Below are 11860 nucleotides of genomic sequence, written 5' to 3'. Positions count from 1 at the left end.
CCCTGACAATAAACTGGAGGTAGGGAGAAAAGCACCTTGATAAAGAAGCTCAGTATCTTGTGTTGACACCAAAAGGGAGAAGTTATCTTTTAAAGGGATTTTTAAGAGAATGTGGTATAAATCAAGGGAGGCGCTCAGTAGAGTGGGATATAAACTGGCAACTGATAGAGTTCAAAAATCTGGGTGGATTTGTTGCTCCAATAAATCTGCCACTAACTTTCTATGTGAATTTATTATAATGATGTCCTTCTGTTTGATCACCAGTTCTACCATCTATAAAGGGAGAGAAATGAACTAAAGAATATCTATAGTCTTTGCAGCACTGAAAAATTCTTTAAGCTTTACATATTTTTCCATCTAGCTGTAAAATAACCTGAATCTGAATGTTTACTGACACATTTTTTATGGTCTTTGTTCTTTATGGTCCTTATTTTATTTACTTCTCATGTGATCCAGAGAATTCTATCCTAGCTCTGGGGATGACAGTGTAGTAGTCTGGATAGGGGAAACTCTGAACCTGGTATACTGACACCATGGAAGTGTTCAATACATCCCAATACACGCACACACAAACACAAACACACAGAAGACAGTGTGGGGTGATTAAGTAGTAAGTGTGTGCTTTAACTCCACATCCAGATATAAAGTTTTCTAGCCACCTATTTCTCAGAAATCTTCAACATTTTCTCCTATCTAAATCAAGGAGCTATCCAATATAATTTTCCCAGACTTTCATTTTAGCTACAAAAATGTACATAGTCATTCTTCAAGTACAAATAAAAGAACATAACAAATTTTTATTACGTGTGACAATAACATGTAATAACAAATTAGCATGATTTATGCTAAGCTAAAGAATTTTTTTTTTTTTTTTTTTTTTTTTTTTTTTTTGCGGTACGCGGGCCTCTCACTGTTGTGGCCTCTCCCGTTGCGGAACACCGGCCCCGGATGCGCAGGCTCAGCGGCCATGGCTCACGGGCCCAGCCGCTCCGCGGCATGTGGGATCTTCCCGGACCGGGGCACGAACCCGTGTCCCCTGCATCGGCAGGTGGACTCTCAACCACTGCGCCACCAGGGAAGCCCCTTTGTTCATTTCTGTAGCCTCAGAACCTACAACAGTACCCGGCCCATAGTAGGTATGCCATCTACATATTTGTCAGATGAGTGAATAAATAAATAAAGAGAACTAATACTTTGAACCTTGGGTCCTGAGATCCTGACTCTGTGACCTTCTCCGTCAAACCATAGGTAAAGCATCAGCTGATCTTCACCTCATAAAGCCCTCAGTGGCTTTAGAAAATACGCTGCCAGCTCCTCTATTCCCTGAATCCAGTTCTTGTGCTGCGGGCCCTCTCCCGCCCTGGTAAACAGGCAAAGTTTGTGCCTCTCCCAAGTGTGGTTGGGACCATGGGAATGGCTAGGCAGGCCGCCGAGAGCAGCATTACTCTCTGACTGGGCCACCAGTAGCTGACACATCCCAGCTCTGCCAAAGCCACAGAGGAAAATTAGAGAATTTCCCTCAGATCAAGCTTTTGGACTTACCAATTCTTTCAAAGCAGTAAGAAACTACAAACTTTCCTTTGTTTAATCTAGAGAGCCTACTAGGCTTAGGATCACCACATTTAGCAAATAAAAATACAGTAAGACCAGTTAAATTTGAATTTCAGCTATACAACAAATGATTTTTTTTCTAGTATAAATATATCCCAAATATTTCATGGTATGTACTTATACTTAGAAACTGGTCTTGTTGTTGTTTATCTGAAATTCAAATTTATCTAGGCATCTTCTATGTTATCTGGCAACTCTAACTGGGATCCTACTATGTTAGATCCAAAGTCTATAATGTGAGGGTCTAAGGTAACCTTAATCAGTCAAATCACCCTTTAGGGGACAAAACAGTGTAAAGAGTAGATGCTTTAGAATCAAATAGAAATAATCTCAAATTCCTGCTCCACAAAACTGTTTATGTGACCTTGGATAAGTTGCATAACCTCTCTAGGTCTCACTCCATCTATAAAATGAATCAAATAATATCTTCTTTTTAGGGTAATGGGGAAAATAAGAGGGAATAATATAGAGTGTTTGGTGAAAAATACTCAAAAAGGTGTAACCTTTTTATAGTAGACCTTCTGACAGACAAGGGAGCCCTGCAAACAAATTTATGGTTTCGACATAGGTTCACCTGGACTCCCACACCCCTTCCTGCAGGCCATCCGCTGAAGGGTCCTTGTCAAGCACCAGAGAGGTAATTGCTACCTGCACTTGCTGGGTAATCCTCTGCATCCTTCAAATGCCCCAACTATTAACTTATTTTTGCTCTCAAAATTCTGTCTTAAGATGACTTCTTTGGATTCCTTTGACCACCCTAACAGCAACCCCAAAGAACTTAAATTTCTTCTATGTACCCCTGATTACACTTCCCCTTTTCTCTGGTGAGTTTCTTTTGCATGTTTATATAATTCTGAAATTGCAGTTGCAAGTTTCTCTAGGCTTGGATCGAGTTCCTGTCTAATTCCAAGTGTGATAGGTTACATAAAAGAATTGTCCTTGGAAAGGGTTATGTAACAGTTGCCTGGATAATCCCTGAATCCTCATGGCCCTCAGGATTTGCACTATGGATAATAACTATTTTTACATTTATTGTGCATTTCCAGTATTTCATTCCAATATTTCATTTTTGAGTACCTAGGACACTCAACCAATCCCTAGGGTGTTTTTTGTCATAGATTTACCCTCCAGTTTTCCCTGGAATATCTTTGGGATGAGCAGAACAAATATGACCTTGTCCTGCCTTGGAAATCAGTCCTGTCGGCCACAGGTATCACCTACAGCTGAACTTATCCTGACCATGCTTTCCTAAGTACTCCAAGGGCATCCCTGGAAGCTGAATAATCCTGAACCTAGTATCAGACTTGATTTTAGCTGCAAGCAGAGGTTTCACATTTTTGCCTCCCAAAGTGCCAAGTAATTCATTCCTTTGTGAGACAGAATGTTTTCCCTGTTTTTAAAACACTGTTAGCCCTTCCGCTTTTGAAAATTACAAGCTGTTCCTCTGCAGAAAGTGGATGCAGCAATGTAAGATTTCAAGGCATAGGTTTGAGGGAACTGAGGTTACTGTGGCCTTAGATCCAAGGCAGCAGAGCTCAGCTGTAGGAAGCTACAGATGATGCTCCATAAATTCCAGCTAAGGAAGGACAGTTTCTGAAGGTTCTTGAGTCAGGTTCTCTAATGTTACTATGATCTCCCTAGGTTTCGAGTTCCCTCTTTCTCAGCAAAGATATGGGCAGATAGACGGTTCCCTTGTTGATGTATGAGGATGGGGAGAATATAGGCGAAGGAGCAATTTCCTCCAATGATGTGGTTGGACCTATAAACGTCACCCAGGGTCCTGCTGAGGCAGAGAGAATCTAATAATTTGGAGAGCCAAGGGAGACCCAAACCAAAGCCATAAGAAAAACAAAAACAAAAATCCAGCAAGTACCTTGCTTCAGCTAGGAGCAAACAAACATTTTAACCTCGGAGGGAGATGGTTTAGCACACCTGTGCTGCACTGCGGTCATTCCCCCACTGGTTCTGGGATCCTCATCCTCATGCTCCCACATCAGCCTCTTGGTGCCTGGACGAAGTTTTCAAGCACACCCTGGGAGTAAAGAGCTGTGTGTTCTGTGGTCATTTAGTGCCCCAGATCCCTCCTTTCCCAGAAAACTGTTTGCTATGGAGCCACCAAAAGGGAGGGTCAGTTTTGGGTTGCTTCTAAGTGACTTTAGTAATCAAGCTTTGTAATGACCTTGTAATAATCAAATTTCACTTATTAACTTGTCACATGGCATTATAAGGAAGTTTGGGTGTATTTCCTCCATGATTTCTCCCATTTCCATCCCCAGCCCTGGTCCAGGCCCACAGGTTCAGTGTGTTCTTTTCTTCCATTCCTTTGTTTTAGAGCCAAATCGAACCCCCCTCCCCCCGCAAACAAAAGCCCTTTGATTATATCCTGCTTAAACTCTCCAGAAGTTGAGAAATACTTACAGAGCTGAGTGTTTCTCCGATGAGCTGTCCAGTTGCCTTCTTCACAGTAGATGAATAAAGGACCTTTGCATCCTGATTTATCTCTCTGTAATACCCTCATGCTACCTAAGTGCATCATCATAGGCTTAGGAGCATCTGCCCAGGTGCAAAGAAGCTGGAAGAGTGTGGGGTGAGACTGGGACAGGCTTTTCTGTTAATTGGATGTTCTTACAAACTGACTTGGGCTCTCTCCTGTCCATAAATAGGTATTGAATTCACAAACACACACAAAGTGTTGATTTCCAATGGGAGACTTGCAGATTGTAGTTCAATATCTTTTTTCCTTCCCCATTGTTACCTTTAGTCCTTACCCCCCCATTCTTCCCTTTTCCTGACACACACAAGCCCTTGCATACTGTCTCTCTCTCTCCTCTTTCTGTCACACACACACACACACACACATATACACACACAGATGATCACATAATTCTCACAGTGTCCCCTGCTTCATTGGAGACATTGATCGTGTGAGCAGTGCCATTGAGAAATACCAGTATCTCTCCCTAATCGGTGTTATATGCATTTTCTCAGACAGATGAAACCACAAATCAGGAATAACCTAAAATTCAGTGATACGTGACAGAGAAAGAGCACAAGTGATAGCTGGGAACTCTTAACTGATGATATTTATTTGAGAATTGATTGCTGGATCTTTCGCACCAAACACTTCAGGGTGTAGGGTCCAGACTACAATCCCCTTCAGTGGGACACTTGACACCCATCTTCCAATTGCATTGAGCCACTAATATGAATTTGTACATCACTTTATACAGTTTTGAATAGACCTTAACTCATATGCCAGCATCATTAAGCTCTTTTGACAAATTTGTCATAAAGAAATTAAATATTTTATTCAAGATTGCATATAAAGTGAGTAGGGGAGCCAGGAGCAAGGCCCAACCCTGCAAATATCTTGTTTATTCAGCTATCTTTCTACTCCACTACAGCAAAGCAGACCTGGACCGAGATGCCTGTGTTGCTGGTTACTCTCATTCATTGCTAGTGAACTACAGTGCGCTTCTCTAAATTGTTACTTATAAGAGAATTGTACTCCATGAGATTATAGAGAAAGAAGATCAATTTATCCTTTCTAGGCAGGGAATGATTCTTAACCTGAAGCCCCAAGCAGATTACATAGGCAGATAACCAGCTTAAGGGTTATTTTCAGTAATCTTCCCCTTGGTATTTACCAAAATTAGAGGAATTCTGAAGACAGCAAACACCTTGCAGAGGCAGCAGGGTGTTTTGTCTCTGGATGGGTCTTTCCACTCCTCCTTTGTCTCCATTATTTTTCACATCTTTCTCTACTCCTACACACCAGACCCATGGATGTCTTGATGCTTATCTGTCAAACCCTCCCACATTCTCCATTTCTTTGGTGAAGGACAGAGGACTTCTCATCAGAAACAGTGGAAGCCAGAAGGAAGGGGCACATTTTTCACATCCTGAAAGAAAAGAACTGTCAACTCTGAATTCTATTATCAAGTGAATTGATCCTTCAGGAATGAAGAGGAAATAAAGACATCCTCAGACAAAGGAAGATTAAAAGAACCTGTCATCAAAATACCTGAAAAGAATAATAAAGGAAGTTCTTGAAACAGAAAGGAAATGACAGAAGAAGAAAATGTTGAACATCTAGAAAGAAACAACGATGACAAGAGTAAAAGTATGGGATACAAGGAGGAGTATGAAAGACAAGGAACACAGTCAGCTTCAGCAAGGCTATGTGGAGAATGAAACATTGTTCAAGACCCTGCAGTTCTAAAGACCTGGTCACCTGGTATCTTCAGGAGGTGCATCGTGTTTCCCTGTTCCAAGTGGCTGCTCTTTCTGCTCTGCCTCTACTACTTCTATCGAGTCTTAGAGGATTGGAGTAGACTAGCCAGTCAATCAACACCCCCTGCCTCTGTTGGACAGAGTTCTTCTACCAGGTCACTCCATTGGTCATTGCCTTGCCTAGTGTGGTGAACTTTTGGTCAGTTATCTATCTCAGATCTTATCAATCAGGTAATAGGGTCACACAGCTCTAAACAAGGTGATCAGTAACCAAGTAATTTCCTGGAAGAAGCTTGGGGGGGCCTGGATTTCACAGACAAAAGAAACAAAGCCAGCAGGAACCTTGCTGGGGGGAAAATATAGAAGATTTATAGATGGATGGAGTGACATAAATGTAATAACATTATTTAATAGATGAATATTAAACACATTTTGCTAAGTGAAAGAATCCAAAGTCAAAAGACTCTAGACTGTCTGATTTTATTTATGATGTTCTCAAAAAGGCAAAACTATAGGGCTGGAGAACAGATTGGTGGCTGCCAGGGGTTGAGAGGAGGAGTTGATTATAAAGGGAAATGAAAGGAATTTTTGAAGGGTTATGGAATGATTTGGTATCTAGATCATAGTGGTGGATATACAACTCTATGCATTTGGCCAAACCTATAGAATTGTACACCACAGAGAGTGAGTCTTCCTATATGTCCATTTTAAATCTAAATATCATAAAATACTTTAAAAAAATAATCTTTGTTCCATAGCTCTATAATCCTTGGCTCTTAATCCTTTCTGATGGATGGGAAAGTCTTGTTAATTATATATAGGGAAAGAGTTAAAGGGCAGGTACTAAGTAATTAGAAAGTAATTAAGATTTTATCTGTCCAATAAGCTGCTTACACAAGTGCTAATCTCTAATCTTTCTTTAGTGTTTCTTAAAATACCATTGAGTCGGAAGACACACGTCAAAAACGCATCTCCTTCACATTTTGAATCTACTAGACTGAGCTTCCCACTCTACTAATGCACAATGGACCCTAGAGAGGAACACACTAAATGTGAAGGAGGAATGCACAAGGCCAGTCCCTCCTTCCCTTAACACCCTACCATGCTAAGGGATTCTCCAGAACAACGTTATTAATCTTGAAACGATAACTTCGTTAAAAATACAATATTCTCTTTCAGAAAATAGAAAGAAAGGTAGACTTCCCCACTCATTTTATGAGGCCAGTTTTACCCTCATGAGTTTTTTAAATTATTTTTATGTAAGATTCAGGTGTAAGAATTATAGTTTAACATCTGTATACACTACAAAGTGATCACCACAAGTCTAGTTATCTAGTTACCATCTATCACCATACAATTGACCCCTTCACCCTTTCCCACATGAAACTTTTCACACCAAAATCAAACAAAAACAGTAAAAAGGAAAAATACAGACCAATATCGCCCATGAATTTAGATGTAAAATTCCTTAAAATATTAGCATATCCTATACAGCAATATATAAAAATACTAATACGTCAAGACCAAGTGGGATTTATTCCATATACGCAAGATTTGTTCAATATTCAAAACTCAATCAACATAATTCACTATATCAACAGACTAAAGAAGAAAATTTCTATGATCATACTAACTGATGCAGAAAAACCATTTCACAAAATCTGGCAGCCATTCATAATAAAAACTCTCAAAAAACTAGAAATAGAGGGAAACTAATAAAGACCATCTACAAAAATCCTACAGTTAACATCATATTTAATTATGAAAGGCTGAATGCTTTCTCTTTAAGCTCGGGAACAAGTCAAGGACGTCTGCTCTCATCACTTTTATCAACACGGTACTGAAAGTTCTGGCCAGTGCAATCAGGCATAAAATAATAGAAACCACAAAGACTGGAAACAAAGGAAGAAAACTGTTTCTATGCACAGATGACATGATTAGAAAATCCTAAGGACTCTATATTTTAAAACCTTCCTAAAACAAATAAGTGAGTTCAGCAATGGGAGATCTCATCCATTTACATAATTAAACCAGTGTTTCTCAAACTTTAAATTTACCTGCAGAGTTTTTTTAAAACAGCTTCTTGGCCCCAACCCCTGAGATTCTGATACAATAGTTCTGAAATCAGGCATAAGAATTTGCATTTCTAACAAATTCCTGGGTGATGCTGATCTGCTGATCCTCAGACCGCACTTTGGGTAACCTGGTTTAAACTACTGCCCGTAGCCTGATGAAGTGTAAATCATTAAGGTTGAAATCCAGTTTTATACATCACACTTACTGTCTGAAATCACTTCCTAGAAATGACCCGTGTCTTCCAAACTCAATACTCAACATGTCCAAACTCAAGTCATTACTCCCCCAATACCTCTATTCATTCCTTTGTGTTCTCTATCTCAGCTGGTATTCCTACCAAGGACCCACTCATCCAAGCAAGAAACCCATAAGTCATCTGTGATTCCTCCCTCCTCCTCACTCTCATCTTTCACATCTCATTCATCACCAAGCCATGCCAACTGCACCTAAATCTTTCTCGAATCTGATCACCTCTGTCTCTAGTTCAGGCCTAAACAGTCTCCAAACTGGTTTTGTTCTCATCGAATCCATCTACACAGCTACCAGAGTAAACTGCAAAGGAAAACACAAAATCGATCCTGTCCCTCCTTCACTTTCAATGGCTCTGATCACGGACAGGATCAAGGCCAAGCTCCTTGTTTACATAGTGTAAGGGGTCCACTGTGACCTGGACCTGCACCTACCCCGTTCCAGGCATGCTTCTCCTCCTTAAGTAATGTGCACTTTGAGGTCCAGCCACCTTGAGCTGCTTCCTTGTAATCCCCTGCACGTACCACATTATTTTAGGATGCCACTCCTTTGCTCATGTTTCCTCTTTCCTCAAATGCCTTCTCCTCCCCTTCCAACCCTCCCCATGTCAACAACCCAACACCTACTATCCTTTGAGATTGAGCATTGTAGTCACTTCTTCCAAGAAGCCTTCTCTGATATCAGTGCTCTCATAATACCCCATGTATATTATTTTTCCTAAGCTCACAAAAAGTTTTCCATTTGTTTATTTCTGTTTTCCCCCATTACCTCCTTGGCAACTAGGACTAGCTGCGCAGGTCTAGTTCTGTGTCTTGTTTATCTCTGTACCTGTGCACAGGTCGGGGCATGGTGTGGACTGGGAAAGATAAAGGGTTTGTGGAATTAAGAAATGAGTCTTTATGCCAAGGCTATGGAACCCTGAATAATGTAGTTAAAATGCCATATATATGAAAGAAAGGAAGAAAAAGAAAGGTTGGTCTCATTAATCCCTGCAAACACGTGACCATACTCATCCTCATCCTTCCCCAAGGCAATATTCTCACCACAGGAAGGAGATGGAATCAGGGGTAGAATGTAGGTAATTCTGTCTAGTTTAGATAGATACACTTCTACTAAAGACCTTCAATTCTGGCATGATTTGGTCAAGTCTTACACTGGGTATTCCAAAGACTACAAGTTATGTAAAACACAGACCTTTCCTCCTGCAATGTGTATTTGGGTGGAGAAATGAGACTAATATTCATAAAATAATCACTAAATAATACATGGCAGTGTTTACTAAGGTAGTAAATTACATTTGTATAAACAGTGCACACTCTAGGGGTTCAGGAAAAAATTACACACTTGTTTTGGATCAGCAGTGGAAAGGTTCAGCAAAAGAGGTAATATTGGATATGCATGCAGGGTGATTATAAGCATTGAGATGAAAATGACTCTTTTCTAGTTATTCTAACATTTGCTCTGCAGTAATAAGGATCAGAATGTGATGGTGGTGATGATTTTCTTAGGCTGGTCCATTTATTGAGCACTTACTCTGAAGTAGGGATGCTGCTATATGATTTCTCACACATTATTTCCAACCCTTCCAGCAACGCCGAAGTTTGGTATCAGCCTTCTTTTACAGAAGAGAAAACTGAGGCTCAGAGGTGTGAAACCATTGTCCTAGGATACAAGGACAGGAAGACACAGAGGCAGGACATCTGCCTGAACTGCTGCTCTCCCCTCCACCCCAGGTGCTGTTTGGGCCTCAAGGACACATTGCAGAATGACTAGCTCTTGGGGCAGAAAGTCTTCCCTGAGAGTTTATTTTCCCTATTTGTAGCCTCCAAGAAATATGTCTGTGCAGGTGGGTGGAGGCAATGGTGAGATGCAAATCCCACATCTCTTTGAGGACTGAAGTTGAAGAGTTCCTTTGAGATGTCTGTCGACTGAAGAAAATTTGCGCAGCCTAAAATTTGTGAGTTAAATTTTATCTAGGGATCTTACTGAGGACTCTAGCCTGGGAGTCAGCCTCTCACATAGCTCTGAGGAACTGCTCCGAAGAGGTAAAAGCTCTGGTCCAAAATGACAGGTCCTACCACTCTGTGACTCTCTCAGAACTTGTCACTGGCAGAGAGAAATTTCTTCCCTGCAGGGGAGATGAGCCCTCTGAATTGTCTTTCTTCTTCTCTGCTTAATATAAAAGCACCATGCCAAAAGAGAAGACTCCCTAAGAACAAGTTCAGTCCTCAGACTCAGATCCTGATGGCACCTCTGAAGGCAAGAAGCCGTTAGACCCCAGGCCCTGTGCTATGACCTAGCAGTGCATGGTCTACTTTGGGGGGAAGGGAGGGAAATGCAACATTCAAGTTTTTACTCCATCGAATGATGAGAGAATAATGCTAGTTTTGAGCTCAGACAATTTTGGGTCATGATGGATGTATTTAGTGTTGATGCTGGTGATTTCTGCAATGCCAATAGCATTTTCACCAACACTGTGAACTTCTCTTCTCCTGGCTTAAACATCCTTAGTTTCTTCAGTAATTATTCTGATAGTTTCTAGAATTTTCCCTCTGGTCAGCCCTCCTCCACTTCCCCACCAAGCTTGTTGGTCTCATCTAGAATGTATGTAGTTAGCCAACATTTTTCTTGAAATACTGTGTCTGCATTAACATAATACTCCATGTGTCATCTAGCACGGCTAGCCCACATTCTAATAGTACAATATATACATGTGATCAGGGCAGTATTACTGAGAGAGTCCAAAGTTGAATTGTCCACTCTCCCACCATCTGACACATCACACTATTGATTGTCTGCTAAATCTGTTGTCTGCTACAGCCTTGGGAGTAACTTCCAAGACAATCTCAACTCTCTTTATTCTCAACTTTTAGAACTTCCTTTTCTTTTTTCTATTTATTTAGATATAGATCTTTATATCTATTTTATTTCAAATGCATCTAGTTTAAGTTTGTGGAAGGCCTTATTTAGTATCATATGATGTCCCTAGAAGGTGCTTTTAAAATGCTGGTTAATAGAATGCTTAATCTATGCTTTTTAAATTAAAAAAAAAAAAAAAACGAAATATGTCTCTGCAGAAAGGGGAAGTTTCAACAGTCTGCAGTCATCCGTCACTTTTTCAGGCTCCTGGCGCAGGTACCATGGAAAATTTGCCTAGAATTTACATTTCAGTATCCTTATAGTAGCAAAGGAAAGCTGGAAAATACTTAAAAGTTTTGATTGTTTTCCGGAAATTCCTGTGCAAATCTCCCAGTTCCGTTGATTTCATTTGGCATTACAGACCTAAGGTCCTTAGAGTAAGAGCATCTTACTACCATGACAGGCATTTTCGTACACTTGCAGAAGCTCAGATATGGAGATGGGAGCCTTGGTACATAGCACATCTTTGCCAGCATGGGCTAGAAGGGGGGTGTCTGCTGTGTTAATCTTCTTGACGGAATCTCTTAATCTCAGTTTACTCATCAGATAAAAATACATGTGAAAAATGAACTGCAACAGAAGAAAATGAGAAATGGTAATTTCAAGTGGATCCCAACCCTGACTGTGATGCTGGAAGATATTTTAGAAGAATATGGCAATTGTCCTCCTATTTACTGAAAGTCCATCATTATTTCATCAAGAAGAGGCTCTATTCTACATTAGCAACTCTTAATTCATTTGAGGTCACGGACCTCCCTGAAAATTTGATGAA

This window comes from Mesoplodon bidens, assembly GCF_964165515.1.
Source record: "Mesoplodon bidens genome assembly, chromosome: 11".
Classification (NCBI taxonomy): Eukaryota; Metazoa; Chordata; class Mammalia; order Artiodactyla; family Ziphiidae; genus Mesoplodon; species Mesoplodon bidens.
Note: the sequence above shows the minus strand (reverse complement) of the source record.